The sequence below is a fragment of the Electrophorus electricus genome, chromosome 15, assembly GCF_013358815.1.
Source record: "Electrophorus electricus isolate fEleEle1 chromosome 15, fEleEle1.pri, whole genome shotgun sequence".
NCBI classification, from domain to species: Eukaryota; Metazoa; Chordata; class Actinopteri; order Gymnotiformes; family Gymnotidae; genus Electrophorus; species Electrophorus electricus.
The window spans coordinates 4,605,097-4,622,971 of NC_049549.1; the positions used below are offsets into that span (position 1 = coordinate 4,605,097).

The window sequence follows — 17,875 nt, forward strand, 5'->3', positions numbered from 1 at the left end:
TCTACCGTCATCCACTATTCATCGAGCCCCCCGACGGAGCTCACAATTCTTTCATGGAACCTCGTACAACCGGCGACGTCTACACATATGCGTATGCAGAGGTCACTGTGGCTCATAACGTCTAAATAACTCTAGGCCTATTCAAGTTGTTCAACCACTAACATGTAGGCCACTATCACCACGTAAGTATCATTATAAATGCATGATTAATAATCACATATATACTAGAATGATTGGATCAGTTTTTTTTCCCTCTAAGATGGCTCAGACGACGAGGATCAGGAGTTGAGTCTGTTCGACTGGGCGGCTGAACTGAATCAGTGCTTGGCTGTGTTAAATGAGAGACTCTTATTTGGTGAATGTACTCAACAGTCGAGTTCACAGAATTCTTCTTCAACCAGTTTTAATAAGGATGAACAAGAGTCCTAGAACATATGAAACTGATGTAGAATTTCTCCCTTCAGATAATGATGAAAACCGTACGGAAACGGAACAAACGGGGTATGGGGTAGATCCTGACATTAGAATAATTTGTAGAGAAAAGTTCAATAACAAAAATTAGGAGGAGAGTTCATTTTGTCTCAATGGATAACGTTAACAGTTTTGCAGAATTTTACAATTATATTCTAGAGATTATAAACGGCATGATGGATACCGTTAATGAAATAGCTGGTCCGAGAGATGCTGTACATTTTCTAGTTCAAGGTCCTAATGTGAATGTTTCATTACAATTTGAGTTGAATAACAGAGCCGTGGAACTAGACTCTTTTCTAACCATGCTCAAGAAAGCTATGCAGAGCAATCTTGAGATAATGGCAAGTGATAGTGTGGAACTGGTGATCCAAATAGTGCACCCACCCAAAGGCTGTGTTAGGAGTAAAATAGCGCACCTCTTCAGATCAGACGTTTTCCAAAAGAAGATGAGACATCTGTATGTTTTTCACAACACTAACAACAATCTATGCTTTGCATTATGCATTGCACAGCATTTGAATCCTCAGGGAGTATCCCAATACATTGAAAATGTTGTTAGTCAGATGCAGCGGGGTGTAAGATTATTCGATAATGATGCAGTTAGTTTTAACGATATAAACCGATTTGAGAAGTTATTGAATTGTAAAATAGTTGTGTTGTATCACACGTTCAACAAAAGTGGCTGCTCTTTGTTTTTAAACTAGGAGGACACCCCACGAGAATACCATTTTCTTATTCAAACACGACAACCATTACTACGGTGTTAAAAATATTGAAGGTCTTCCTCATCGGGTTTCCTTACGTCTGTCGTTTCTGTTACAAAGAGTTCACATGTATGAGAAAACACAAATGCGAGTATTACTGTAACGTATGTCTTGATCCTGAATGTTATAGTTATACTCAGAATACATTGCAGTGTTCAGATTGTCTAAGACTGTGTAGGTCAGATTACTACTACGATAAACACAAAGAAGAGATGCGAAACTTGTTGGGAGATACATATTCGTTATACAGAATAGGATTCTACTGCCCGAAATGTGGAATGGTAGAACATCTGAGCCCCTTTAGCAAAGGTCAAAAAGAACATAAATGTGCTCAGCCTTGGTGCAGAGTTTGTAGAGAAAAAATAGAATTAGAGGTTAAACACGAATGTTTCATACAACCGTTACAGGTAGAGATGGCAGACGAACGTTACATATTTTATGATATAGAGTCCATACAGGAAATGGGCGTGCATATAGCTAATTCTTTATGCTGCGTGGGGTTTAATGAGGGTGTGTGGATGGCTTAAGGGGATGTGTAGATCGAAGCCTTTTTAAAAATGTTCCGTCAAAGAAAATTCGAAGGGTACACATTCGTAGCATATAACACTAATGGTTATGATTCCTATCTTTTGTTGAATTATCTGGTGAAATCATAGTGTTAGGGGGGAAAATTTTGTGCTTTGAAGGTACCGCTTATCAGCAGAGATTCATAGACTCTCGTTCCTACCTATGAAACAGCGCTATTTCAAAAGCCATGGGGTTTATAGACGCAAAAAAGTGTAAGGGTCGGTACCAGGCACATTACTAATCAGGCTTGATGCCTGACAGCTGTGCTAGATCTGTATAAGCCCAGTGACCCAGTCACTCAGTGCTGGGCTTTTGCTAAAGTGTTGAGCCAAGCTCCTAGCTGGTAACTTTGGGATCTGAGGTCTGTGAGCCCTTGTGCTACACCTCTGTGAGAGTGTCTGTGTCTGTACACGTCCCCTCCCTTCTCCAGTTTTCCCCTCTCGAGTCTGTCGCTCCCCTTAGCCATTAAAGTTTCTCCCTGTTTTCTGGTTTTGTTTGGGAAGTTTTAATTTGGTTTTCCCCAGTGCATCGGTACTGCCATTCTTTCCGTAGCATCTTTTGTTCTCCCATTTTCCACGCTCAGCGTGGTGTTTAGTTTTTCCTCTCGTTTTGTCATGCTCCATTCCTTTGAAGTGCGATATACGCGCAGGTCATTATGATGGCGGCCTTAGTCTAGCTGGAGTTCGTTTGCCTTGCAGCAAAGTGACCAGGGTTCAACTCCCCACTTTTTTTCTTTTTTTTTTTTTTTACCTTCTCCTGTTCTACCTGTTCTTAGATCTAACTGTTTTGCACACGGGTACACCATTGTTAAAGCGTGGTAGCTCACCCAGTAGGCTGTTGGTGTCCTGACCTGGGTTCGAGCACCATTGCACATTCACAAATCTGTAGATACAATTAAGGCAGATACACTTATATATGTGTTACATTATGAAATAATCACCATCATTGACCTTTTTATGTCACCAGTAGTCTAAATTTAAGCACCTTTTGAAATTATCCTTCGCAGATCCTCCTCAAATTGAAGTTGCCTCCTCGTGTACTTCGGCGATCTTAGTAGTAACATGTCTGTGCAAGGTGAACTCCCATCCTGCCAGCTACATCAAGTGGTGGGGTTCAGACCCATCCAAAGAGCTCCACAATACCAGCATAGAGACAAATGGCTCTCTTACTATTGGAACTCTACAGGGGATACTAGGCTTCACAGACACTGTGCACTGCAGTGCCAGCAACAGTGAGGGCAGCTCTACCCTGACTTTACAAGTGCCTCACAATGGTGAGACTTCAAATCAGTCTTCTAGATGATGAATGCACCATGTGAGAAGTTTAGTATAATATAGAATTTCAAGTGTTCATCTCCAACCTGACAGTGTTAATAGTGTTTCCTTTTTGATAGGAAAGCTTATATACATTTCAATTGCTGTCTCTGCACTTGTTGTAACCATAACTGGCATCTCCATATGGATAATGAAAAGAAAATGGTAAGAATGAATCACTCTTTTCAAATAACTACATTAACACACTTCTAAAAATATATGAACAAGCTGTGGGAGAGAAAATAATGCTACATGTCTTTTGTGAGAAATTAGCAGAATAGAGCAGAATGCAACACACCTGAAGACAGAAATGAATGTCACCCCAAGCCAGGCTGACTCACAAAGGTACATGCAAGGACATCCTTGTGTCAAAATTGCAGCAGAGATACTTACCTGTTACAGAGCAAGCTGTAAGCAGTTTGAATTAACGACATTTGTCCAGTGATGTTTACTGTAAATGAAAAGTCACTATATCAGTAGCATATTAGTCAGCATGCTAGCATTGCTCTTGGTTTCAGAGGTCACTTTACATGGATTGGGTATATTCATATCATAATAACTTGTCCTTCGGTTTGCAGAAAATGTGAAGATTCCCCCCCAAACTATAAAGGAACGCAGCATGTGTATAGCAACATGGCGGTAGGCAGATCACAACAAATCATCTTTGCATTTGTTGAAAGTCATTTGCTTTTGTGGAATGTTAAGGAGTCTAAAACATGTACCACACTAATCTGTCACAGCATTTACAGTAGTGCTAAATACGCACAATGTGTCTCATAAGAGTAGGGATACGGTTGAATTTAAGTAAACAGTGTATTTAGCGGAATTTTTTTTTAAAGGGAACAACTTTATTTGGTGGTCTACTTAATTCTAACATTAATCAAAATTTTAAAACAATAACACCCTGGAAAGAGAGGTTAGGTTGTGGACTCAAGACATTATGAGTCAACTAAAAGGTTGGTTTGAAAATACATATTGGAACACATGTCAGCAGGGTACATTGGATTACCACAATTACAAGTGACAATACGTGTGTGCGGAACAGTTATTCCTACAGGAAATATTAAGGTCTATGTCTGTGCCACCTAAACAAGATGATGCATATTAGTGAGAATATTAAACAGATGATAAATCCCATGAGGAAGGCATTTAGTGTCCAGTACTGAGGTCCTGTCAAACTGAGGGAAACCTAAGAGAGAAGCTGACAGTGTAAAATGGAGGAACTCTCTGGAAGATGCTGTTACAACAAAGAGCCCAAAACACTCTGGGACACAATAAAGAGCATGACAGGAAAGTTCTCATCAAAGAAGCCAAGTCCGGCACAAAATGACTTTGAATTTTCAAATTCACTACATGGTCATTTTGTGATGTTTGAAAAAAGGGGGCATTTATCGTAAATGTACTGATATTTGTAAGAGCATCACACCAAGCAGTCAGGATAGGATAACATTTTGTGACGGCAGCAGGGAGAGAACGAGAAGCAAGTGCACTTACAAAGTCCTGATTCTCCATAACAAGAACAAAAATATGCCCAGCGGAGAGCTAACTCCATTAATAGAAAGGAAACTGACAAGCAGCTGACAATAACCACTCATTGTACAGCGATGTGGAAGCTGGCTTGCATGCGTCGCCTTCTAGGCTCTGTACAGGCGAGCAATGCACTGCACTGGAGGACAGTAACTATGGGCTTTAAATAAGAGAGAATAAACAAGGCAAAGGTGCTCATGCTTACTGATCTGTCGACAGTCCGTGACACGTGACACACAAGGTTGGTCATGTGATAAATACATTTTGATGTATCAGTACAAAGAAAACTACTGGTTCACATAATGAGTGCATTTGTTGAAGCATCATTTTTGAGCTTTCTTTAGATACATACACCCACACACACACCATTCCTCTGATATGGAGGTCATTTCATATCACACCAATTTCGAGGACATCCTGTCCTAAGTAATGTAACGACTTCTGTCCAGCTGTCTTTACATCAGCTGTTATGACGTCTAATGAGAGCAGTTTAACTCGGCATCACCACCATGAGGAGTTTAACCCAGTGACACCACCAAACCAATAAAAAATGATGAGGTCCACAACAGATCTAAAGAAAATACACACAAAGGAAAAACACCAATACATAGCACTCCTATATATCAGTGGGTTCCACCACTATCAGCAAGAGAAACTGCAAAACTGTACTGTAAAAGATGAGACTTTAATCATTATATTGCCAAAAGTATTCACTCACCCATCCAAATCATTCAGTTCAGGTATTCCAATCACATCCATGGCTACAGGTGTATAAAACCAAGCACCCAGGCGTGTAGACTACTTCTACAAACATTTGTGAAAGAATGGGTCTCTGTCAGGAGCTCAGTGAATTCCAGCATGGTGCTGTGATAGGATGCCACCTCTGCAACAAGCCCAGTCATGAAATTTCCGTGCTAGTAAATATTCCACAGTCAACTGTCAGTGGTATTATAATAAGGTGGAAGTGATTGGGAATGACAGCAACTCAGCCACGAATTGGTATGCCACGTAAAATGACAGCGCAAGGTCAGCGGATGCTGAGGTTCGTAGTGTGCAGAGGTCGCCGACTTTCTGCGGAGTCAATCGCTACAGACCTCCAAACTTCATATGGCCTTCAGGTTAGCTCAAGAACAGTGCGTAGAGAGCTTCATGGTTTCCATGGTTGAGCAGCTGCATCCGAGCCTTACATCACCAAGCGCAATGCAAAGCGTCAGATGCAGTAGTGTAAAGCATGCCGCCACTGGACTCTAGAGCAGTGGAGACATGTTGTTTGGAGTGCTGAATCACACTTCTCTGTCGAGTCTGGGTTTGGCGGTTGCCAGGAGAACAGTACTTGTCTGACTGCATTGTGCCAAGTGCAAAGTTTGGTGGAGGGAGGATTATGGTGTGGGGTTGATTTCAGGAGTTAGGCTCAGCCTCTTAGTTCCAGTGAAAGGAACTGTTAATGCTTCAGCATACCAAGAGATTTTGGACAATTTCATGCTCCCAGCTTTGTGGGAACAGTTTGGGAATGGCCCCTTCCTGTTCCAACATGACTGCGCACTAGTTCACAAAGCAAGGTCCACAAAGATGTGGATGAGCGAGTTTGGTGTAGAACAACTTGACTGACCTGCACAGAGTCCTGACCTCAACCTGATAGAACACCTTTGGGATGAATTAGGTGACTGAGAGCCAGGCCTTCTCATCCTATATCAGTGTCTGACCTCACTCTGACCTTCTGGAGGAATGGTCAAAAATTCCCATAAACGCATTCCTAAACATGGTGAAAAGCCTTCCCAGAAGAGTTGAAGCTGTTATAGCTGCAGAGGGTAGGCTGACATCATGTTAAACCCAATGGATTAAGATTGGAATGTCACTCAAGTTCATATGCATGCAAAGGCAGACGAGCGAATACTTTTGGCAATACAGTGTATATTACAATGCAGTAACAATGCATTACCATCTGGACACCCTCCCAGCATCCCAGGATCACAATTACAGTCATGGAGGCTCTAAAATAAATAAAACAACATAAAACTATACAAAAAGGCACTAATGAAACAGAAGAAACTAACTCTTACCGCCACTCAATTTATTTAAATAATTTAGTGACCAGAGGCTTGTAATTTTGTGTGCTCTATCCATATAAACGTAACCATTTCTTACTCTTGCAGCTGGATGTAGAGGACAATCCATACGAATGTGCTACTGATGATGCCATTTATGCCAACATCTGAAGTCCAGTGAACTGAATCTGAGCTGGACACTTGGAGAAGGAGAGCAAGACTTCAAGAAAAATCTTTATTTATGTTTAGGTTGATCTCAATCAATCTAGGCTTGTTTGTGCATATTGGATGCCATTTTTAAATTGTAAAATTCAACGAATTATTTCAGAGAGTTGAAGAAATCATGTAGAATGTAAAACTTCCTTTCTTTATTTTGGTTATCTGTGTGACCATGTGAGGAAGCTTGTCTTTAAGAAATGACAAATACACATTAGAGTAATTGTAACACAAGACCAAAAAGCCTGAATTTAAAAGTGCAGTTCCTGACAATGCCCTCTAGATGGTGCTTGGCCACACTGAACAGTTTGTTGACTGCACATGAACATTTTTCTACTTTCAAATCTAATCAGGTAGGCGAACTAGCCTTGTCCTTCATCTGACGTAAGTTTTTGTCCCGCACATGAGCAGCAGTTCTGCTCCATCTTCCCCTGACAAAAGTTCTGTAAAGTGGCTGATGGGCCAGTTCCCATTGCCCAATCAGAATCATGACCATGGTCATTTGTTGTTATCTGGATTTTCTACTTGGGATAAGTGTGGTCTGGGTCCTAAATGATACTTGCAAGGCTACTTTAATAGACCATATTTCATGCTCCCACATTCTTCAACTCGCATTCTCCTCCTCTAAAGTTAGTCCCTCTGGTGGAGTTAGTACCGCTCTGATGGAATTCCTCTGTGAGAAACTAAATTGTCTCAGGCCATCGGGAATGAATGTATCAGTACTAGAGAGTACAGAATCGTATACTGCAAGTGTTGTCAGACACTTGATCAAGATGCCCCACCTCTTTTCATTCCTTTGGATTATTTTGATTACAAATGGGCCAAAATAGTGCCAGTGAAAAAGAAAGCAGGCTTAAAAAGTTGAAGTCTACATGGGGGAAGAGCTGTCATTGTAGGTGGCTGTGGCTTTGCTCTCCACCTTTGGAACACTATGCATTTGTGCTGATGACATTTCACAGCTTTTTTTTTTTTTTCAGAAGTGTCTGAACACTTATTCTTATGTAGATGCTTCACTTTGTCATCAGATTCAGAAATAATGAGTTTAATCACAGGATGCTTTGTATCAAATACATCAGATACATGGTGAAATGTAGGAGTGTAAGTTTTGTCGCTTTATGGTTGCCAACTGATGGCACATTCCTTGCTGCCTCACGAAGAGCCATTTTCTCTAGTAGCTCTTGCCTTTGGTACAGAAGAGATAAGTTCTTATGAGGCCCCACAGAAATTCACATTGTTTAATGTTCTGCAGCAGAGGAATGAAGGACCATTATGTGAAGGGTTCTTACCCTAAAGAGACTATAGTGATTTGCCATGCGTGATGTGATTCTGGAATATCCATTTCTGGGCTTAAATAGCACTGTGGGAATGTGAGCTGTGAGAGGTATTGCAGTTCTCTTCCACATATAATCCAGGCTTTCCGGAGCTCTTCCGGTAAGTGTGGGTCATTCTAGTCTCTAAGTTCGTCCTGGAGATGCTGTACAATCTCCTTAGCTCCACTGGTAAAGGAGGTGATGTATGCAATATGGTCATATTGCTTCACCAGAACACTATATATGTGACACATGGTAGGTGACTTTGTATCTGTAATCCAGTTCAGCATTTATACAATACCAACAAAGACCCAAAGTTATTTCTTGTTGATCCAATTGATTCTGAGCAAGCCACAGTTCATTGTTCCCTGCTGTTGCGTCAGCAAGCAGATGAGCAATGACATCAGCATCATTGCTTGTCCACTTAGTTCAAATCCTCTTGTAGATAAGAATGCTTACAACTTCTCATCAAACAGGTCACCATCCTTAGCAGAACTCAGATTGTGAAGGCGGTTAACTATCTATGTAGCAGCTAACGTCTACATATCTTAGAACATTCTCTTGGCCCTGACAGTGGTCTCTGACGTGATGCTTTCCAGGCAGAGAATAAAGTTGATCCCATTTCTATGCATCTCATCATCCCCTAGGGCCAGATTAGGTGAATCACTTGCACTGATGTCATCAAGGAGCTTCGTAAGAGCTTTCATAATATTCCGAAGGGCTTTCGGTGCTCTCTCTCTGAAGGCCCATCAGATATCTAAGAGCTTCTTGAGCTTCAGTGTAGAGGATGCAAAGACTGCTGCTATTTCATCAGTGCAGCTAGGCACTTTGGGGAGCCAGTGCAAAAAGTATGCAACAAGTATACACAAACTGCTTGTTAGATTTTGAGGCTTCCACCAGGACCAGATTCAAATAGTGCACTTTGTTTTTTGTTGCATGCATGTATTCTGGCTTGAAGACCTTTATACATGCCACTCACGTTGGCTGCTCCATCATATCCTTGGCCACATGTATTCTTTATCTCTGGACCAGTCTTCTACAGAAGGGAAGGCATAGCACTTTCCAGCTCCTGGCCTGTAGTTGTATCAACATTACACACCCCAATGAGTCTCCCCTTTATTTGTATATGATGAAGATATCATACTACAAATAACACTTGCCTATGGTTTAAAACATCAGAGGTTTCATCCAATAGGATGGAGTACATTCCCACCCCTTTTATTTCACTTTGTATCTCGCCTTCCTGATGTAAGGGCCCAGTGCTGCAAATATGTCTTTTTGACTTCTGTTAGACAGCACAGACACCTGGGGCTTTGTCTTGGTGACTTTCACTCTGCATTCATTCTACATTCTACATTGACACTGTCATGGCAGGAAATGCATTCTTCCTGCTATACATCAAAGAATGTCTGGAGTGCCTTTTTTGGTAGTTGGCCTGACCATGCTTGTCATGAGGATTTCTGTGACTGAGTGCTGGTTGAAAGCTGACAACTAAAACAGTGTATTGAAAAAAGAGTATTTGAGTACTCCAGACATACTTTTCCAGAGAACCAATGTTTTTCAGCATTTTTGAGATATGCTATGTCTAGTTACCATATCATATACCAGCCTCTAGACAGAGGACTGTGTTGCAGCACATAGAAATGTAATTCTCATTGCACCTGATGTGAAATGTTTATCAACTATGTTTGCGATGTACTTCCTCTCCTGCATTAACAGCTTGCTTTTGCTCATATCCTCCCTGTGCTATAAGGGGTCCAGCCTCCGTCTCACCCTCATCTTGATCTAATGTGTCAGAAGATTGTTTCTGTAGTTGTCCCTGAAACTGACTCTGCTCTGGACTCTGTGCTTTCTTCTTCATCTGTGATGGCTTCTGTATCAGGTGGCAATATCATTCCCTCCTCCTTCTTCTCCTTAATGCTAGATGGCCTGATCCAGAAGAGAAGAGAGCTACCCTGGGCGGCCCGCTGAAGCTTTTCCTTTCTTTCTGTTTTCTTAGCCTGTCCTTTGTTGGCTTTAAACTGATATTGGTAAATGAGACCAATAAACATTATGCATGACAATTAAGGGCTAATCTTCCAAAAATAGACCAACATTATGATATCATGTTTATTTTGGTAGGACTGCTTGGTGACAAAGACACTACATTAAGTAAACCCCATCAGACTGTAACTGACAGTAGAGTAGCTCAACTTCAAGCTACTTTTTTCTGCAAACAATTTTTAATGGGTTATTTGATGAACTTTATCTTTACTTAGTTTTAATTTAATTTTAATCAGATTTAAAATTGTAATGGCCCTGAACTATTGTATTAAAATGATAATCAGTTGGCTTGCCTTGTCTACTGTCACGGAACACTCGCCTCCCCCGAGTCACAGGGTTTGGCCAGCCACATGCAGTGGGAGGGCTGTTCTGTTTGTAACCACACCTGCACACACCTGCACCTGCGTTCATCTAAATGTCTATAAACCCGTGTCAAAGTGTGGAGAGTGTTGGTTAATGTTGACGTAGCGTGTCAATGTTCTTTCCTTATTGTTGAAACGTATGTGTGTTCATCGTGTTTGTTTAATGTCAATCGTTACGTTTGTGTTTATTGTTTGTAATACGTATCAGTGCCACTGTCGTTTATGTAAATAAATGTATGTCCCAGTCGCTAGTCTGTGCGTCCTGCCCCTCGGCCTGCGGCACTTGGGCCACCACGCGTTAAGTCTACATCTACCCGTATGACAGGAGTAAGTATCCAAATGATTGCATAAACTATTAACCACATAACACATATTTATTTGTTTAAGTTATAGAATGTATATTTCATCTGTGATAATGTATAATTCAGCATATGTGATCTCCTTACCTCTCACTTTATAATAAGTACATTGTCATTGTTTCAAGGCCTGTGTTTGGTTAGTTTTGTTAAATAACATTACTTTGAGTTGAATATGTTATGGCTGATGTTGGATTTAAATAGACTACCTGTACATTGTTATAAATAGGTTCATCTTTAGGTGTGTGTGGTGGCTCCTGTTCTTTGTTATCCTTCTCGTTCATGTCTTGCCTGTGTGAGGATGATTATGATTATTTTGCAGTCAGGTTAGTTTTATTACTAATTACTCATAATGCAAAGATTAAAAATAATATGATATGAAAATGTATTATATTTTTAGATTTGAGTTGTGCTGTGAGAGATGAAGACAGTTTGCAGCTAGGGAGATCACACTTGATAGACAGCAAATCCTTCATTTCAAACTATGTTGCAGCAAGCTTGCAGTTACTAAAGTGATAACTTATGTCCCTTGATATATTCCGAGGCTATAAACTCCAAGGCTATATGCAGATTTACCAGATATTTCAAATTATGAAAGTAGTGTCTCACATATCAGGTTGTGTTCCATGAGGCATTTCAAAATTTTTGTAGTAATTTGAGTCATGTTTGAAAGTGTTCCTTCCTCTGAAAGATAATAATTCTTATAATGTTAATTTGCTAAACATACAATAATTGGTTATATTACAACTGCAATTAAATCACCCAAAGTACAGTAAGAGAAAAGTATTAATCACTCAAAAGTATTAAACACTCATAACAACAGAATTAATTAATAATTTCTATAGTTAAAAAATACAGAAGATTGTCTAAAGTAGACCCACCTTCTTCTTCGTCTGCAGAGAAATGCAAGCACAGCTACAATTCCAGCCACAATAATGGTAATAGACACAGAAATGACAATAGACACTGGAGTCGCTGTTCAACAGATACAAAGATCAACAGATACAAACAGCTCCATAACAACTGTGTACTTAATCAAATTTAATTGCAATCTAGGCTTTCATCATCTTCAGTCTGAGGAATCATTTATGCCATCAGTGTTCAAGAATAACCAGTTGGGCATGATCTTAAATGATATGGCTACACTCAGATATGGACTGAACAGTACAACATCACCTAGATACTAGGGATGTGAAGGGATAGTTTGACTGTGACAAATAGTGAAATCCTTTATGATGAACTAATATTAAAATGATAGGCCAGTGGTGATTAAGTATGGATCTCAAATGCAGTATGAAAAAGAAGAGTGCTTAACTTCACTGTGTGGAGGATTGAAGCGCGATATATGTGCAGGTCACTTTGATGGCAGCCGCAGTCTAGCGGGTTCAAAGCGGCCAGGGTTCAACTCCCCACCTTTGGTTATTTACTTTTCTTGTTTTATATGTTCTACGATCGAACTGTTTTTGCACATGTGCCCACCATCATTAGAGTGTGGTTTCTCACCCAGTAGGCTGTCGGTGTCATCACTTGTGTGACCTGGCTTCGAGCCCGTTACAAATAAGAACATTTCCCCACTTTTACAACAACCTAGAGAATCAGAACTATGTGAGGTTGTATCCTTAGCCTGGGTTTTACAATGTGGATACGATGAAGCCCAAAGAGAGGCAGGATTTCTTTGATTGGTATAAAATGGTCTCTGATAAAGTCTTTGATTTCAGAAAAGATATAAAGAATACTGCTGTAACGATGTAAAGATTTTGAAAACAGGGTGTAAAATTTTCAGAAGTGAGATTCTGAGAGACACAAGCGTTCAAGTTGACCCGTTCAAGTCGATTACCATAGCATCCGTCTGCATGAAAATATTCTGTACCATGTTCCTGCCCAAAAACACTTTGGCCTTCCTTCCCCTAGATAATTACATTAACTGTTTTTTTTTTTGTTTGTTTGTTTGTTTTGTTTGGGGGGGGGAGGGGTTGGGCCGTACAAATGCCCTACAGCTGTATTACACAGTTCGACCTGGTAAAAGAATCGATTACTACGACTTCACCTACCTTTATGTGAATAAGGTAAAAATGTACCCCATAGGTCACCCCGTTATCTTTTGTCATGACTTTGGGCCCTTGGAAAACTACTTCGGTATCATCAAGGTAAAGGTTTTACCTCCCAGGGGGTTGTGGGCCCCTGTTCTTCCCTACCGGGTAAAAAACAAACTCTTGTTCCCTCTCTGTAGAACCTGCGCTGAGCAACAACAGCATAGCTGTGATCATGGGGATGATGAGAGGGCCCTGACAGGTGTGTGGTGTCGTATGGAGCTGATGACGGCCCTACAGAAGGGGTACAGTGTGCTGAAAGTATTTGAGATCTGGCACTTTCCTAATAGAACAGATGAGCTGTTTTCAGACTACAAAAATGTTTTTGAAAAGCAAACATAAGAGCTCAGGTTCTCCTTCCTGGGTGGTTGATTAAACCACAAAAAAGGAGTATGTTCAAAAATATGAGGAGAACGAATGGATTAAGCTGGAGGAAGAGAATTTCCGTCAACCAGCCAAGAGGTCCATAGCTAAACTCACGCTGAATTCTCTGTGGGATAAGATATGTCAAAAACCAGTCAGGTCAAACACGGTTTTAATCAGAAATCCTGATGTGTTTTTAGAGTACATATTCTCAAACCTGTACGATGTAAGCCATTTCTCTTTTCTGAACGACGAGGTGGCAATGGTGCAGTGGCGTCACAAGGACATCAGGTGCTGTAAACCGGGGAACGCTAACATGTTCATAGGTATTTTTACAACCGCATATGCTAGGCTCAAGCTGTACAATTTGATAGATCGTTTACAAGACTGTTGCTGGTACACAGACATGGATAGCATCATCTTCAAAAGTCATAAGGGTGATTTGGTGATTACCTGGGGGGGGTCTTACAAATGAGTTGGACTCTGGTGACAAGATCGTAGTATTTGTCAGCTAAGGACCTAAGACATACAGGTATAGGACTCTCAAGGGTAAAACAACAATGAAAGCCAAGGGTATCACTTTCAAATGCTAAACTCGTAAACTTAAAATCTCTGACAGAACTGGTTGACAAATGTGTGAAAAACGGTGATCAGACTAGAGTACTTATGACCACCCACAATCAAATCGTAAGAGCTAAAAAGGGCTTTCTCTTGAAAAAACAAATCACAACTGAAAAGATTCAGGACTGATTATGACAAACATGTTTTGTTGCCCGATTTCAGGACTCTGCCGTACGAGGATTATGAATCTGTTTGTATATAGGATTTGTATTTTTTAGTGTTACTGTAAAATATCTGTAACTCATTGTTTTGATGCTAGAATACAAGTACCATTTTCATGTATCGTTTGTGGTCCTATCAATAGTGGAAAATACTTGAAAATTGTAATGAGTCATTGTCTAAAGTTCCTGATAACATTGTATGGTGTTATACGTGTTGGCAACCTCTGTATGATGAGCTGATGAACAAAATAAACATTAATTTTGTTCAGGAAATAGCAGAATCTTTGTGTGATTAACTGTTTCCCCTCAGCTAGACTAACCTTCTAATTCTAGATGATTTGATGAATAATGCCAGTAAGAACGAAGAAGTAGAAAAGACTTTTACAAAATATACTCATCACAGGAACCTGAGTACTTTGTATTTGGTACAAAATCTGTTTTTTCAGGGTAAGACCAGCAGAACTATCGACCTCAACGCAAACTACATGATTTTATTTAAGAACCCCAGAGACAAGTCACAGGTCAGTGTATGTTTTGAATGTTTTCATGACACCACCTCTAGACCTCTATTTGTAGACTTGAAAGCTCAAACGCCAGAAGAGCTTCGTCTTAGACCCCTGCAGTGTACATTCCTAAGAAAAAAGTTTTAAAATATTGAAAGAAAAAAAAAGTCTACATGACTAAAGTCAAATCTAACAATGCTGATGTATCTCCACATTCTGGTTTTCAACGTCCTGTTGAACCGTTGACACACTGATGCTTTTTGTCCCATTCCAGTAGCAAAGTGATTGACGTTATGTTTTTTCATTAATGTTTTGAAGCTTTTATTAAAAAATTATTTATATGTGTATGTGTTTATTAAAAAATCTGAAGTTTTTTAGGAACTCTGGCTTGTTTTAGAATAGAAAGAAAGGCTTTGGTAACCTCAGCACCTGTCTTGTTTTTCATCACACATACTCAAGCATACTTGGAAAGTATATCTATGTTGGTCATGTCCACCAAATCGGCCTGCCATTGAATCATCTGTTTTTTGCAATGACTCTCTTTTAAATTTCACAGATTGGTTTATGTAGTTTGTACGCATCCTGAGCTGCTAACCAGTTTTTGATTTCCTTATCAACCCTTTTACCGATTTCATCTACCATGGACCTTTGCAGACTCTCGACCCCGTTTAGTCATGGAGAAATTATTGAAGCACAATGAAGAGAGTGCTAGAATGGATTATGGTTTTAATAGCAAAAGAGGTTACGTTTATGTTACGTTCAACTAAAATGAAAGCATTCAAAGGTTTTATATACATCAACCTTTTCATCGTTACTTAGTTTCAAAACACATGCATCTATTACATAGGTGAATATACTTATAAGATGCCCGTTTTTACATTAATCTGGGTTTTCAAACATGGGAGTAAGAATATACACTTTATATATATATATATATATATATATATATATATATATATATATATATATATATATATATATATATATATATATATATATATATATATATATATATAGTGTGTGTGTATAAAGGATAACATGTATTATTGGCTTCTGATACTAGAGAACTACACTGACTGCTAGACTCATGTACTACACACATCAGCTTTTCCAAATTATATGCAGATTTGAACTCATCAGTGACGCTTACCGATCTGACTCTATTTTCACGGGTTTTACAGAACAGCGTGATCAACTCCGTACTCTTTTTTTCTCGGGTGAAGGACCGGAGCGGTTGTCGATGAGATTTCCCATATGACCTGATCACCATGGTTCAGGTTTTCATGCAGATTTCAGTAGTCCACCACGTCTTCGTATACCTGCTCCCAGTACACCCTATCGTTTTTTCTACGAACTCTTTGAGAGCGTATTTGATATTCTGTTCCTCCTGCAGGTCGGTTACCACTACCTCAGCTATAGCCTGAATCTTGTGAATCTTGCTAGAGGATGGAAGTATCTGACTTCCGCACAGCTTCAAAGCTCTGGACAGCGTGTGGGTGAACCACGGCTTGAACAGTTTTTTTTTTTTTTTTTTAGCAGTTTAGGCGCGTTTAGGCTGAAATAGGATTCATCCGGATCTCACAGGCACGTGTGTTGACGCTGACTAGGGTGATCAATAGCATAATGTAACAGTTTTCTCTCATATCTTGAACAATAATTCTATATATCAGATTCCCGACCACAGCTCGAACGACCGCCAGCACCGTTGCGTTGATGCACCCATCGGTTTCGTTGTTATTCATGTTTTCACTAAAGCTTGTTTCAGAGGGTCCGCTCTCATTGTCATTCACACCTGTAAGAGCCGCTTCTTCGTGATATGAGATCATCATAGGAGTATAGAATATGAGACCTGTTTCTAGGCTCATCCTTTCAAGCTGTAATGTTTCGGCTAGTCCATACCCCCTATTTATATTAGATGGGCAGGGTGTGTGGGGTGGGGGTGGCGTTATTGATTTTGGCAGCAAAACCGGGCTCAGTTTCCCTTTGACACGTGACACTACCTTCTATAAATGGGTATCGAATGTCCGCTTCAAACTGATCAGAGAGCCTTACTTTTAAAGAGTCAATACCTAAAGTGGGAGTGGGTAGGGTGAGGGGTCTTTTATCAATTTTTGTCAGAAAGTGTATTCCTGTATGGGTAGGAGAAGGGGGAGGGATGTGTGAGTGGGGAGGGTTGTGTGAGGGGGCCTTATGTCAATTTCTGATGTGTATTCCTGTATGTTAGGGGGAAGGACTTGGGAGGAGGTGTGACTTCCTTAGAGAATCAGCCAATGGGGGGATATATATATATATATATATATATATATGGGATGATTGACAGCTGTCAAATCAAGCAATAAATCATTTTGACTGTTAGTGTATATTATTACTCTCTCTACCCTTTATTCCTAATACATTTAAGCCCAGTTTTGTAGAGTTAGACTCAGAAATAGTCTTAAGAGTGATTCACCAAATTCTTCTCCTGAGAACTGGCCCTATATCTTTATATCATGTATCTATTAGGCAGTTGGGGGTCTTCTTAGGGACCAGCATATAAAGGCAATTTAGTTCTGCATTAGTTCCATTATTTCTTAAAAACCTCTGGCAAACATTATTACAGTACCACAGCACCACTTTACCACAGTAACACTTAATAGCCTCCAGGTTGTAGTTGATACTATGTAAAGATTTTTAACTGCCCAAGATAAATGTTAGCTACTAACAGTTCCTTAATAAAAAACATTCAGCACATTTTTTCGAAAGAGGGATACTGATTTGTGGTGTGTATGTGGACTGCAGTATGGTGCCTCATGACAAACAAAACCCCTTTATCAACGAGTTCATGTTTTAATGTAATTCAGCAAAAAATTATTTTAATTACCCTCAGTTAATATAAATGTGCATATGTATAGATCCATAATTAACAAGACAAAAGCAATAGGGTCAAGACAAATGTGAGGCTATGAGAAATAAATGTTGAGAAGAGACTCAAAAGTAAGGATTCAAAAGCATTGGTCTAATGTTCATCTTTGGGAAAGGTAAAGGCTGGCCAAACATACAGCTACATCTGTAGCCCATGTGAGAAGAGCCTGGATGAAAGAACAACTTTCTATTCTCCTTCTCACTTTGTTCCACCTGTCTGAATTTCCTTTAAATGTGTTTGATCAGAATACTTAGTTTC

At 39.8% G+C, this 17,875-nt stretch overlaps 2 long non-coding RNA genes across 2 annotated transcripts; one reads left to right on the forward strand and one right to left on the reverse strand.

The window, feature by feature from the left end:
• The first annotated feature begins 3,222 nt into the window (after positions 1 to 3,222).
• Positions 3,223 to 3,713, forward strand: LOC118242591. The gene is made up of 3 exons (XR_004776915.1): positions 3,223 to 3,283; positions 3,392 to 3,463; positions 3,697 to 3,713. It is a non-coding gene; the product is annotated as an uncharacterized LOC118242591 (long non-coding RNA).
• Positions 3,714 to 11,239: 7,526 nt separating this feature from the next.
• LOC118242597 lies at positions 11,240 to 11,972 on the reverse strand. The gene is made up of 3 exons (XR_004776922.1): positions 11,859 to 11,972; positions 11,587 to 11,661; positions 11,240 to 11,268 (listed from the first exon to the last, which is right to left on the reverse strand). It is a non-coding gene; the product is annotated as an uncharacterized LOC118242597 (long non-coding RNA).
• Between the last annotated feature and the right edge of the window lie 5,903 nt (positions 11,973 to 17,875).